The 14933-nt window shown below is 44.2% G+C and overlaps 1 long non-coding RNA gene and 1 other non-coding gene across 2 annotated transcripts in view; both read left to right on the forward strand.

The window, feature by feature from the left end:
• The first annotated feature begins 6427 nt into the window (after positions 1-6427).
• Positions 6428-14933, forward strand: part of LOC138288487 (uncharacterized) — a 31089-nt gene continuing 22583 nt past the window's right edge. The window contains exon 1 of the long non-coding RNA XR_011202410.1: positions 6428-6512. This is a non-coding gene — a long non-coding RNA (uncharacterized lncRNA). The remainder of the gene's footprint in view (positions 6513-14933) is intronic.
• Positions 7630-7729, forward strand: LOC138288657 (small nucleolar RNA U13). The gene has a single exon (XR_011202513.1). It is a non-coding gene; the product is annotated as a small nucleolar RNA U13 (small nucleolar RNA).

The following is a 14933-nucleotide window of genomic DNA, read 5'->3' on the forward strand; positions in this document are numbered from 1 at the left end:
GATGTAACTTTCATAGTTAATTTCCTTGCAGCCGAAGCTAGTAAAGGTAAGTCATATCACACAATTAATTTGTACAGATCGACGATTTCCTCTTCTCACTCTTACATCAATGGTAAGCCTGCAGGGGAGCACCCTCTGGTCTGCCGACTTTTGAAGGGAGTAAAGTTTTCAAATCCTCCTTTACCCAAATACAGTTCTTTGTAGGATGTTAATGTTGTATTTAACCTGTTTTTATCATGGCCGGATAATCACATGCTTCCATTGAAAAAACTGTCTGCGAAACTAGCCATGCTCCTATGTTTGGTTTCTTTTAAACGTCTTTCAGATGTTAGAGCTTTAGATGTTACTGATCGTTATTTTACCCCTTTGGTGGTTTTATTTAATGTTCATAGACGTACTAAAACTAATTTGTCTTCAGTATTTTATCCTTTTTTCCCAGACCACCCTAAATGATGTGTGGGACAATGTTTACGAATATATGAACAGCAAACAGCCGATTTGAGATCTTCCGCTTCTTCCCAGCTCCTGATTTTCTTCAAAAATCCCTATAAACCTGTTTCTTCTCCAACTTTGGCCCGTTGGGTTAGATGGATTATGTTCTTAGCTGGCATTGACACTTCTGCTTTTGGCGCCCACTCCGCTAGAGGGGCTATGGCTTCCAAAGCCTTTTGGGCTGGTTCCCGTTTAGAGGATATTCTCAGATCGGCTGATTGGTCTAATGATAATGTGTTTAAGGTGTTTTATTGCAAACCAGTACAGCATGTGGCCTTTGATGTCATTAATAAGCTTTAAACTTGCATAATATAAGCCTCCGGTCTTGCCATAAAATGTAGATTTTCCTAGTAATTTATGACGGAAAGTCTTAATTTTATTAAAGACACGGAGGCGAGTATTATCCCACCTCAACAATTTAATACTATCATTGTTTCTCCCTCCCTTCCAGCAGCAACTACCACTACACAACCTTCATCGTGATCGTCATTCCTCAGAGGGTCATCGGTGTCCACCTTCATTGGCTCCACGGCTTCACCTACATAGTCTGCATTCAGATGTTATCCTGTCTGCATGTGAAATCCAATTACTGAACTTCTGCCAAGACTTTTTAGCCTCAGTTATGGCCTTTTGCATTGTTTGCTCTATTGTACCTTTGTTTTATACTGTTTGATGCTCGCTCAAGAAAAGAGGGCTGTTCACAGTCAAGATACCTATTTGGGGGGGGACATCACCTGTCATTGGTGGGCTAATTGAATTAATATTCCTCCCATTGGCCCGTGTTCCTTTGGCCTTCTGGGAGTTGTTTATCTTGACTGCTGCTATTTCATTAAACAAGAAAAGATTAGGCATAAAACTCACCTCCGTGTCTTTAATGAAATTAAGACTTTCTGTCATAAATTACTAAGAAAATCTACATTTCCAGTCATTGTCTGTTTAACTTGTGTCTGTCTTTTGTTTTCACAAATCTTGGTTTAAAAAAAAACACCGGTGGTGATATCGTGTTGCTGCTCTTTACGATGTAGATTTTCCTAGTAGATTATGATGGAAAGTCTTAATTTTATTAAAGACACGGAGGCGAGTATTATGCTTCTCTAACTTGCTTTAATTTTAATAGCAGCAGTCAAGAAAACTACAACTCCCAAAAGGCTTTGAACAGAGAAGCCAATGGGAGAGAAAAACGTAATGAAACTGCACCAATCAGAACAATGGAAGCTATGTATCCACTAAGCTTGACTGCGACCAGCCCTCTTTCTTGATGCGAGAAGGCTAGTAATTACGAGAAAACAATGGGAAAATGGCCAAGATTATAGCAATTGCTAGAGTCAAAAAACAAAAGTCCTGGATCAGATACAGACACAAACGAAGTGAAGAAGATACCCGGTAGGGAGGAGAGGTACTACCTCGGAACGGATCCGGCTGTCCAGTCGATATGTTCATGTCCGACAAAACCACCTTCTGATCAGATAGAAGTTTGAGTTGGAGTGGAGGTTGCTGCAGGGAAGGGAAAAAACAAGAGAAAATCAGAAATATCTCCTTGTTGAGGTGGGATAATACTCGCCTCCGTGTCTTTAATAAAATTAAGACTTTCCGTCACAATCTACTAGGAAAATCTACATTTTATGTCAAGAACGGAGGCTCATATTATGCTATTTTAAAGCATATTAATCACTATTGACGTAGCAGTATGAACTGGTTTACAATAAAATGTCCTGAAAACATTATCATTGGACCAATCAGCAGATCTCAGAATGTCCTCTAACCTGGATCCAACCCAAAAGGCCTTGGAAGCCATGGCCCCTCTAACTGAGTGAGCTCCAAAAATGGAGGTATCAATACCCGCCAGGGACATTACCCAACTAACCCATCTGGCTAGAGTTGTAGCAGACACTGGATTGTGTGGTTTTTGGAAAGAAATTAACAATTGGGAAACAGAGGACTTTTTGAGATTAGCTGTACGTTCTTCGTAACATTTGAGACATTGTCCTACACATAGCTTGGGTTGATCAGGAAAATATGGGTAAAAAACTGTACGTAAGTTAGTTTTGGTGCGTTTAGTAATGGAAAATAGTACCCCTGTGGGGGCAAACTGTCGAGAAGTAACATCAAGTGCTCTAACATCCGATAAGCGCTTAATAGAATCTAAACAAAGCAACATAGTAAGTTTTGCTGAGAGCATTTTTAAAGACAAGTCAGAATTATCCTGCCAAAACAGAAACAAATTCAAAACCACATTGACGTCCCATAACTTTGAATACTTAGGTAGTGGAGGAATTGAAAATGTTACTCCCTTTAACAGCCGGCAAAGTAGAGGGTGTTCACCCACCGGTTTTCCGTTGACATGGGTGTGATGCATGGAGATAGCAGACCTATACAAATTAATTTTCCTGTAAGACTTACCTGCAGTAGCTTGCGCAGCCAGAAAGTTGATTACATAATTTATATCTGCTGAAACGGCATTGAGGTCCCTTGCCATGCACCAGCTAGACCAAAGAGACCAGGCAGAAGAATATGCTTTTCTGGTGCCGGGAGCCCAGGCTTTATTGATGAAGCCAGTAACTTCATCCGAAATTGGGATGGTAGATGGGGAAGGCCTGATACCGTCCAGCCTGAAAGGGTGAGTGTCTTGTTGAGAACCAAGGGATGAGGATTCCCTAATGGGTCTAGAAGAAGGGAGGGAAAAGAGGGGAGAAGGAAGGGAAAATCGATTGCCAATTCCAAGAGAGGAGGAAAACAAATTTGAGATTGCCAAAATGGTACCACCAAGACCAGAGTTGCCTTCTGACGTCTGACTTGAGCCAGAACTCTGGTGATCATAATAAAAGGAGGAAAAGCGTAATTGATCGTCTGTGACCAATCCTGAAGAAAAGCATCGGAGGCCAATGCCGAAGGATCCGGACGCCAACTGATAAAGAGGGAGAGTTGGGCGTTGAGGCGAGAGGCAAAGAGGTCTATACTGAAGGGGCCCCATTTGTGGAGGATAGACTGAAAGACTGAGGGGTGAAGTTTCCAATCGCTGTAATCTCTGAGGAAGTGAGAATGCCAGTCCGCCGTTTGGTTGAGGGAGCCGGGGAGATATTCTGCCGTGAGAGATATTTCGTTGTCCAAACAATATTCCCAAAGGCTTTTAGCCAGGTCTGCTAACGGTTTTGATCTGGTTCCTCCTAGATGGTTTAGGTATCTGACAGCAGAAACATTGTCCATGCGGAGGAGGATGGTACACTGAACCCTGCCTTTTGCCAGACTCTTTATTGCAAAGGAACCTGCAAGCATCTCTAAATAGTTGATGTGCAATCTGGACTCTGTTAATGACCGTGTGCCGCCAGTCGAGATTGGTCCATAACGGGCGCCCCAACCCGTCAGGCTTGCATCGGACTCTAACACAAGATCTGGGGCTGATGGAAAGATGGTTCTGCCGTTCCAGGCATCTAAATGGTCTATCCACCATTGGAGTTCTAGGCGGGATTCTTGGTCCAGAAAGATCAGATCCGAATAGGCAAGACCTTTTCTGAGATGACAGATTTTTAATCTTTGGAGAGCTCGATAGTGTAAAGGGCTGGGAAATATGGCCTGAATCGAAGAGGACAAGAGGCCCACAATCCTGGCTAGAGATCTTAGAGATATTTGGGTTTTTCGGAGCGTTCTTAAGATTTCTGACTTGATGGAATTCACTTTTTGTAGAGGAAGGTGAAGGGAGGAAGAAGAGGAATCTATTTTGAATCCCAAGAACTGAATCCTTTGAGAAGGGACCATGCTTGATTTTTCTTCGTTGACTAGGAACCCCAGTTGGGAAAGGAGAGAACAAGTTAATTGTAGAATGAAAAGAAGGGTCTCGCGATTCTGATGTAAGATAAGGATATCGTCGAGATAAATCAGCAGTCTGATGCCCAAAGATCTGAGATGCGCCGCTATTGGTTTCATCAGCTTTGTGAAGCACCAGGGTGCTGATGACAGATCGAACGGAAGGGAAGAAAACTGGTAAGTTTGACCGAGCCAATGAAACTGAAGGTACTTGCGGTGATCCCAGTGAATGGGAACCGAAAGGTACGCATCCTGAAGATCTAAACGTACCATGAAGTCTAAAGGGAGGAGAATATCCCGTAAATGGAGAATTGTCTCCATTTTGAAATGTCGGTAGACGACAAACTGGTTGAAATGCTTCAAATTTATGACTGGTCTGAACTTCTTGTTCTTCTTCTGAACCAAAAATAGCGAACTGAGGAACCCGGAGGGATCTGGAGTCGAAATTTGGATGGCGTTTTTGGAAAGGAGAGAATTTACTTCTTTTGAGATGAGAAGGGACATTTCTTTTGAGAAACTTAGCGGTGGAGGAAGATAAACTTGGTGAGGTTGTGAATAAAACTCTATTTGGTATCCCTGAACGGTATTCAGAACCCATGGATCGATAGTTAAAGAGCGCCATTTTTGAATAAAATAACTGAGCCTTCCCCCTACTGGAGGAAGGCCAGAGGTAAGGCTTACCTTGATTTTTGTTGGATCTGAAACCGCGTTGTCCACGGCCCCTGTAACCTCTGCCTCTCTGAGGGTAAAATTGGGGTTTGTAGGATTGATATCTATAATTTGAGTATGTGTATGAGGAGCCTCTGAATCCTTGAGGATGAGTGAAACGGCCAGTAGAGCGGCTCCTGCCTGTACCGGCCCTGGCAAAAACCCGTTGGTTAAACATTTTTTTAATGTTCTGCTGCGCCTTGTCAATAGAAGAAAAAGTTGCTACGAACTTTCCTAGATCTTTAATAAATGAGTCCTCGAAAAGACAACCCTCGGCTTTCACTCCAGGATCCATGGAAGCCAGATTAGATAATTTAGGATTTAGTTTGAGTAACAACCCCTTCCTTCTCTCATGGGTGATGGCAGCGTTGGCGTTACCTAACAAACAAAATGCCCTTTGAGTCCAGAGGGAAAGTTCGGAAGGGTCGATGTCTGTATTGTCCGTTTTGGCTGCCTCTGCCAGATCCAAAATACGAGCCAGAGGACCCACTAAATCAAGGAGCTTATCCTGGCAATTTGACCAGGCCTTGTCTACCCCTTTGCGGGGGTCTTTGCCAAATTTAGAGAAAAAAGTCAAAAGTGATTCATCAATCACAGGGGTTGTAGTAATGCTGGAAGAGAGGGAAGGTCTGGGGCATTCTGACCTTAGTTTATCTCTCGTTTGCTTATCCAGGGGAAGCCTTAACCTGGAAGCTATATATTGACCCACATGGCACGCAGGAGTCCACTCCGTGGAGTTAGGATAGTGGAGGTAGGAAGGATCAAACATGGGGTTACCTTCTGAATCTAAAACAATTTTTGCGGAAAAGGGGGTAGAAACTTCCAATTTAGGCTTTTTAGGAGGGGAAGACTGTGAGAGCGAGCCCCATACATCAGAATCATCATCCAAATCATCCATATCACCGACGTCTTCGTCGGTATCGGAAATATGTGTTACTATAACCTGTTTTGGCGCTGAAAGAATATTTTTTGTTTTGGACTTACGTTTGCCAGAAACCTTATTCTTAGAAGGAGGCTCGGGAGGCATTTCATCCTCAGTCATGGGTGAAGAGACTTCACCAGTCAGCAAAGCGCCATCTTTTTGTAGAGACAAATCCTTGTTTTTTCTCTTTCTGCTATCCCCCGCAGAATGGGCCATAAAGGATTTGAAAACCATATTCTGTACAGAACTCTCAATGTTCTTTGACATCTTATTCATAGTGGCTGACACAGCCTTTGTCACAGCCTCATTAACAAAGGCTCCAAATTCTTTATTATTTGAAAATTCTGAACAATGGTCTTGACCTTCCATAATAGCAAAAAAAAAACAAGGGGCAAAAAAGTTAGAATAAAATAGGCCAGGAGATGAAAAAACCTGAGAGGAAAGAGTTAAATCTATAGGCAGGCTGAGGAAGTCTATAAACAGCCCTAGGAGGCGTGGCCGAGCTCTGAAACACAGGGCAAAGGAAACCGGAGAGCTGTTCACCTCGTAAACGAGGTGTAAGCAGAAACGCGATGAACTGGCACACTCGGTGAGTACAAGGAGGCAGTCTGAGGCAGGCTGAAGCGAAGAAAAAGCAGCGGGGAAAGCCAACAACAAAGCGGACGCGTTTCCAATCGAGCGCGACCGTTAGAACGCTCGAGGCCGCAAAGCTGCCTCAGACGCGCGCGAGCGTGCTGAAAACAAAACGGGTCGTGAAACCCGAGCAGTTTAAATAGAACAACAATAACTATCGGTAGCTTTTTTTAAAAACAGCGCGAAGTCATAGAACAACATTAGAAACAAACATAAAGAAATGCCTTATAGGAATAAAAACGTAGGAAAGAAATGTGCGTGACTTATCTTGACTGCGAGCAGCAAGAAAGAGGGCTGGTTGCAGTCAAGCTTAGTGAATACATAGCTTCCATTGTTCTGATTGGTGCAGTTTCATTACGTTTTTCTCTCCCATTGGCTTCTCTGTTCAAAGCCTTTTGAGAGTTGTAGTTTTCTTGACTGCTGCTATTAAAATTAAAGCAAGTTAGAGAAGCATAATGAGCCTCCATTCTTGACATAAAATCACGTTTACTGTGTACTCGTAGTAGGTTGCAAATACTTTCCCTTTGAGGACAACTGTTTGGCGACAATAACCGTTTGGAATAAAATCAAAGCTGTGTGATTGGAATGGCTTGGGATCAGGGTACCATACTGGCATACTCAAAGATGGCGCCGCAAAATGAAAAGTTTCAATGAACTTTCTACCGCTCATTTATGTCCAAGGCACATCTCATCGCGTATACAGATTCGCTCACGCAGCCCGTTTTTTTTTTTTAGTCATAATATGCAGCCGTTACACTCCGCCCGCCAGAGGTTACATTGTAGTCCGTTCACTGTTTTATATTTGGGCGGTCCTTAAGGCAAGAAAGAACAAATCGGGCAACGGATTGGCTACACTGCTGCTCATAAATTAGCATATTAATAAGGTCGTGTTAACACTACAACTTTTGCTGTAGTGGATTCGTCTTTCCTTGAAGAACACCGTAAATGACTCGTGATTAGCTTTATCTTCGAGCCGGGCAGATATGGGTCCATAGTAGTGTCAAGTCATGCTCACCCTCATATTCATAAGATAATCGTATTCTGTGGGTTTCCTCCTTAACTATTTACTTTCGATCCTTCTGGTTCTTGCAAGTGATGAGTGGGTTTTCACGCGCATGCGTGATATGTGCCGTCCCACATCTTGTTACGACTGGGCACATTACTTCTCTGATCTCGAACCAACGATCCATTAACGAGTCAATGTGAGAAATAAGTAATGTTTATTGGTATTTTTCCCACAGTTGTACATAGTTATAAACTAGGGAGGGGGCTCAGTGTTGCGATTATTAGAATACTGGTTAAATAGCTAAGATGCTTGAGAAAGCCTTCGGTCACCAGTTGGACTAGTCATAAAATAATAATGTGCTACGAAGTGATTGTGAATGTTCCGGTACAGATCCCTATCACAGTGTGATTGGGTTATTGGATGTTTTCTAAACACGAGCCTGCAGTAAGCACTAGCTTCGTCCAAAAAATAGCAGGAAAGGTAAATCCAAGAGAGTCAGGATATTTATTTAACCCCATCGCTGCCAGGCCTTTTCCCCTCCTGTGCCAGGTCTTTTTTGGCTATTTGGGGCAGTTTGCACTTAGGCCCTCATAACTTTTTGTCCACATAAGCTACCCACGCACAATTTGCGTCCTTTTTTCCCCAACATCCTAGGGATTCTAGAGGTATCTAGACTTTGTGGGTTCCCCTGAAGGAGGCCAAGAAATTAGCCAAAATATAGCGAATATTTCGGTTTTTTTTTTAATGGGAAAAAAGGGCTGCAGAAGAAGGCTTGTGTTTTTTTTCCCTGAAAATGGCATCAACAAAGGTTTTGTGGTGCTAAAATCACCATCTTCCCACCTTTCAGGAACAGGCAGACTTGAATCAGATTTTTCAACACAATTTTGGCATTTTACTAGGACATACCCCATTTTTACGATTGTGCTTTCAACCTCCTTCCAGTTAGTGACAGAAATGGGCGTGAAACCAATGCTGGATCCCAGAAAGCTAAACATTTCTGAAAAGTAGACAAAATTCTGAATTCAGCAAGGGGTCAATTGTGTAGATCCTACAAGGGTTATTTACAGAAAATAACTGCTGAAATAAAAAAATATTGAAATTGAGGTGAAAAAAACCAGCCATTTTTCTCCACGTTTTACTCTGTAACTTTTCCCTGCGATGCCAGATTTTTGAAAGCAATATACCGTTACGTCAGCTGGACTCTTCTGGTTGCGGGGATACGTCAAGAACCCTAGGTACCCATAGCCGGGTATACAGCAATTCATTTGCTGAAATATAAAGATTTAAAAATAGGTATCAAGAAAACCTTTGTATTTCCAAAATGGCCACAAGATAGGGTGTTGAGAAGCAGTGGTTATTTGTAGATCTCTGAATTCTGGGGTGCCCATACTAGCATGTGAATTTCAGGGCATTTCTCAAAAAGACGTCTTTTTTACACACTGTCTTACATTTGGAAGGAAAAAAAGTAGAGAAAGACAAGGGGCAACAACACTTGTTCTGCTATTCTGTGTTCCCCCAAGTCTCCCCATAAAAATGGTACCTCACTTGCGTGGGTAGGTCTAATGTTTGCCACAGGAAACACAACATGGACACATCACATTTTTACATTGAAATCTGACATGGTTTTTGCAAAGTGCCTAGGCTTGTAGCTCAACCGGCACCTAGGGAAACCTACCAAACCTGCGCATTTTTCAAAACTAGACACCTAGGGGAATCCACTTTGGGGTGACTTGTGGGGCTCTGACCAGGATCTGTTACCCAGAATCCTTTGCAAACCTCAACATTTTGCCAAAAAAACACTTTTTTCCTCTCATTTCGGTGACAGAAAGTTCTGGAATCTGAGAGGAGCCACAAATTTCCTTCCACCCAGCATTCCATCAAGTCTCCCGATAAAAATGGTACCTCACTTGTATGGGTAGGCCTAGCGCCCGCGACAGGAAATACCCCAAAACACAACGTGGACACATCACATTTTCCAAACGAAAACAGAGCTGTTTTTTACAGTGCCTAGCTGTGGTTTTTGGCCTCTATCTCAGCAGGCACCTAGGGAAACCTACCAAACCTGCACATTTTTGAAAACTAGACACCAAGGGGAATCCAAGATGTGGTGACTTGTGGGGCTCGCTCCAGGTTCTGTTACCCAGAATCCTTTGCAAACCTCAAAAGTTGGCCCAAAAACACTTTTTCCTCTCATTTTGGTGACAGAAAGTTCTGTAATCTGAGAGGAGACACAAATTTCCTTCCACCCAGCGTTCCCCTAAGTCTCCTGATAAAAATGGTACCTCACTTGTGTGGGTAGGCCTAGCGCCAGCGACAGGAAATGTCCCAAAACACAACGTGGACACATCACATTTTCTCAAAGAAAACAGAGCTGTTTTTTGCAAAGTGCCTAACTGTGGATTTTGGCCTCTAGCTCAGCCGGCCCCTAGGGAAACCTACCAAACCTGCGCATTTTTTACAACTAGACACCTAGGGGAATCCAAGATGGGGTGACTTGTGGGGCTCTCACTAGGTTCTGTTACCCAGAGTCCTTTTCAAACCTCAAAAATTTGCCTAAAAAACACTTTTCTCTCTCATTTCGGTGATAGAAAGTTCTGGAATCTGAGAGGAGCAACAAATTTCCTTCCCCTCAGCGTTCCCCCAAGTCTCCTGATAAACATGGTACCTCACTTGTGTGGTTAGGCCTAATGCTCGCGAAAGGAAATGCCCCAAAACACTTATTAAATTATCAAATACAAAACTATCTGTTTTTGCAGGGGGGCACCTGCGTTTTTGGTCCTGGGCTCAGCAGCCATCTAGGGAAACCTACCAAACCCAGACATTTCTGAAAACTAGACACCCAGGGGAGTGCAGGGAGGTGTGACGTGCGTGGATCCCCCAATGTTTTCTTACCCAGAATCCTCAGCAAACCTCAAATTTAGCTAAAAAATCACTTTTTTCCCACATTTCTGTGTGGGATCACCGCACCGGGACAAATGTTCTACCACCCAACGTTCCCCTCAGTCTCCCGGTAAAAATGATACCTCACTTGGGTAGGTGGGCCAAGTGCCTGTGACAGGGAAGAGCCAAAAACATGTCAAAATTGAGGGGGAACCAAAGCGGGTCCAAAAGGGCAGGTTGAAAAAAAAAAATGTTTAGGCTGACAAGTGCACCAGAATTTTTATCGGTATAGATGAGACAATGTTGGGTGGTAGAAATTTAGTGGATTCCTGCAGATTCTGGAAGGTTCCATCACAAAAAATGTGAGTGAAATGTGTGATTTCAAGGCAAGTTGGAGGTTTGCAGGGCATTGTGGGTAAGAAAATGGTGCAGGGTGCATGTGAAGCACACCACCCTGGAATCAACCAGATGTTTAGTTTTCAGATGTGTCTAAGTCTTGTGGATTTTTCTACATGGCAGCGTCCCAAAGTCCAAAAAGTGCAGCCCTCGCCATTCCAAGTGGGACAATTTTGGAAGTTAGCCAAGCTCTCATGGGCCAAATGTAAAACCAAACCCAAAATAATCAAATGTCCTCTTGCTTGCCGTGGGATAAGATGTTTTAGTGTGCGGGAGGAGAGCTGAAAGACTGTTACCCCCTTCAGTTGGGGCAGGGGCATAACCAGGCCCATACTGGTTGGTAGACACCACCCCACTGTTTTTTTTTTTAAATTGCATGGCACCTAATAGACTTTCTGCCTCGGGTGTGAATCGGGGGTAATTGCCCCATCTGCCCACTGGTGGGCAGAACAACTTTGGCCCCATTTATTTGGGGTGGGGGTATGGCCATACCCCCACCCTCTTATTTTGAAAAAAAATCTTCCCTGGTCTCTGGTGAGCTTTCTGCCCCCCTTGGGGGTAGATGGGCCTTCCAAAAATAGAGTGATCTGCCCCCAAGGGGGGGCAGATATGGCCAACAGTAATGTGCCCCCATGGGGAGCGACCCTTGCCCAAGGGACTGCCCCCCCAAACAAAACACACACACACACCAATCCCTGGTGTCTAGTGGTTTCTGCCCCCCTTGGGGCCAGATTGGCCTAACAAAAATAGGCCGATCTTCCCCCAAGGGAGGCAGAAATGGCCTAAATACAATTTGTCCCCCAGGGGAGTGACCCCTGTCTAAGGGGCGCTTCCCATACATAAAAACATAAAGTAAAAAAAATATATATATATCCCTGGTGTCTAGAGGTTTCTGCCCCCCCGGAGGCAGATCGGCCTAATTATATTAGGCCAATCTGCCTCCAGGGGGCTCAAAAAGGCCTAAAAATATTTTGTCCCTCCCGGGGAGCCGCCCTTGCCCAAGGGGCCGCTCCCCTTATGCATTAGTATATACAAAAAAAATCCCTGGTGTCTAGTGGCTTCATGGCCTAAAAATAATTTGGCCCCCCAGGGAGCAACCCTTGCCTAAGGGGTCGCTCCCCACATATATATATATATATATATATATATATATATATATATATATATATATATATATATATATATATATATATATATATATATATAAAAAAATGTATCCCTGGTGTCTAGGGGTTTTCTGCCCCCCTGGGGGCAGATCGGCCTAATTTTATTAGGCCGATCTGCCCCCAGGGGGGGCAAAAATGGGCCACATTTGTTTTGCCCCCCCCCCCCAAGGAGCGGCCCTTGTCTAAGGGGTCGCTCCCCTTATACGTAAGTATATATATATAAAAAAAACTCCCTGGTGTCTAGTGGTTTCTAGTGGCCGATCTCTCCCCGGGGGGCAGAAATGGCCTAAACACAATTTGGCCCCCAAGGGAGCGACCCTTGTCTAAGGGGTCGCTCCTTACACATAAAAGCAGAAAAAAAAATTAGCCCGGGGGGTAGGGGCAAATCGGCCTAATTATACTAGGCCAATCTGCCCCCGGGGGCAGAAATGGCCTAAAAATAATATGGCCCCCTAGGGAGTGACCCTTGCCCAAGGAGCCGCTCCCTTTATTGATAATCCCTTAAAAAAAACAATTCCCTGGTGTCCAGTGGGCATTTCTGCTACCGGATCGCATTGCGATTGGGCAGCAGAAATGCTGTGAGAGACAAGAAAGGAAAGGAAAGGTCGTTCCTTTCCTTTCTTGTCTCTCCAACCCCAACTCCCGCTCGGAGGAGAAATGCAAAAGCATTTCTCTTCCTTCCGCGCGATTCGAGGTGACCTCTGATTTGGTCAGCGTGCGATTTGCACACGGATGTCATCAGACGTCACTTTCAGGGGTGGAAGGGGAAGCGATTCCCCTTCCATCCCTGACTGGGGTGTGTGGGAGGGAGGCCCGGGGAGGGAGTGCTAGCGCTCCCCCACGTTGGCCGGGCGCCCTGACAAGCTGGTCTTGTCCCAGGCACACAGGAACCGTGTGCCTGGACGAGACCAGCTCGCCCGCGGCACCCAAGGGGTTAAGTATAAGCGCAAAGAGTCCACAATGTATTTGTGGAGCACTCAGGGGTTTCCGCTGTCCATTCAATAACTGACAACTCAGCCGCCCCCGGAGAACTCGCCAGCCACTTGAGAGTAAACATATCAAGGAGCTCCAGAATACAGTTGAAATCATAACAAAACACCTGCATATAATCATCTGATGTCATGCGCAGGTAACATAAGTGATATTATTATACAACAAAGCCCTAAGAACAGTAAAATAGATGAGTTAGTTATGCAGCGGGTGCAAACACCGTCATGTAAATTGCTAGGGGTATACCTTTATCGTAGCCTCCCAAGAGGCAAATTCTTCGGGGTTTCCTTCCTCCCCCCTTTAATATTCTAAACCTTAGAGACACGGACAGTGATGGGGATGATGTTTTACACAACACCATAAATGATGACGTTTATGATAATGGGCCTTTGGAGAAAAGGTGTAAAGTTTTTCCGTCTGTGCTTTCCCTTCACTTAAGCCCATATTTATACTTTTTTAGCGCTGCGTTTGCGCCACTTTTTTACGCAAAATGGCGCAAACATACAAAATACAATTGTATTTTGCAAGTTTGCACCGCTTTTGCGTCAAAAAATTACACAAATGCGGTGCTAAAAAAGGATAAATATGGGCCTTAGTGTCTGATGAGTTGGTTGATCATGATGGTGAACCCATGTTCGACCCTATGTCGATTCACCATCCAAACTCTCTGGAATGGTTTCCATCCGATCATGTTGCGGATTATGTCTCCTTTTATTTGAGGCATGCGCTTGATAAAGCGTCTAGAAATAAGTTGAAGTCCAAGTGCCGCAGACCTTCCCTTCCATTTAAGGTGGCTGATACCCCTCTATTGACCCCAATATGTTATTATTTTTCACTAAATTTGGGAAGGATCCCAAGTAAGGGGTCGATAGAGCCTGGTCAAATTGCCAGGATAGACTTTTGGACCTAGTTGTGCCTTTCACTAGGATTTTTGATTTGGCTGAAGAGGCAAAGATGGAGAGGAATCAAGTGGATCCCGAGATGCTCTCAAATTGGGCTCAGAGATCAATATGCATATTCGGCAAAGCCAATGCCTATATCTCTCAGGAGCGGCGGAAAAGCCTTCTGCTCAGAATTGACCCCAAGCTCAGTTGTTTGGCGACCAAGGAGGAAGGCCCTAATGCGGATGGCCTTCGCTTTGGGGACTCGTTTATAAAGGAGATGAGCAGATACGTTTCTGCATTTACTTCTTTGGACAAGGCATATTCTTCAATAACAATAATTTTTTCCCAACATGTTTTTGGAAAGGCCGGCAAAGGAGTGGGTCAATTTGCCGGCTGTTATTCTTCAAGAGGGCAATCCCTTGGCAGAGGCTCCTTCACTCAAGGCAACCAACAGGACTTCTATCAGGGGTACAACCCCCAATTGTATTCCCGACATTTCTGTGGAGGCCGTTACAGGGGATACAGATTCAAAGGAGACCAGCTTGCAGGTAAGGATTTCCAGTTCTGACCTTCCTCCTGTAGGAGGCAGACTGGGTTTTTGTCTAAATGCTTGGCTATCTCTAACCTCAGATCCTTGGGATATCCAAACGGTTCAAGGTTACTGCACAGAGTTGTATCAGGTGCCTTGGCAGGCTCATCTGCCTCAGCCTCTTCATTTTTCTCGAGATCAATTCCTTCTGGTTCAGGAGGAGGCACAATCTTTACTAACAAAATGGACTATAGAAGAAGTTGCATACAACCCTTCCGGTTTTCCCAGTACCATCTTACTGGTTCAGAAGAAGAACAAAAAACATCGACCAGTTATAAATTTGAAATTTTTCAACAATTTTGTGGTATACCATCATTTCATGATGGAGACTATTCTCCATCTCAGGAATTTTCTACTTCAAAACGATTGGTTGGTCCGCTTGGACCTTCAAGACAACTATCTCTCAGTTCCCGTTCATCCCTCCTACAGGAAGTTTCTTCAGTTCCAGTGGGGGACCTCCTTCTTT

This window comes from Pleurodeles waltl, chromosome 4_1 (assembly GCF_031143425.1).
Source record: "Pleurodeles waltl isolate 20211129_DDA chromosome 4_1, aPleWal1.hap1.20221129, whole genome shotgun sequence".
NCBI classification, from domain to species: domain Eukaryota; kingdom Metazoa; phylum Chordata; class Amphibia; order Caudata; family Salamandridae; genus Pleurodeles; species Pleurodeles waltl.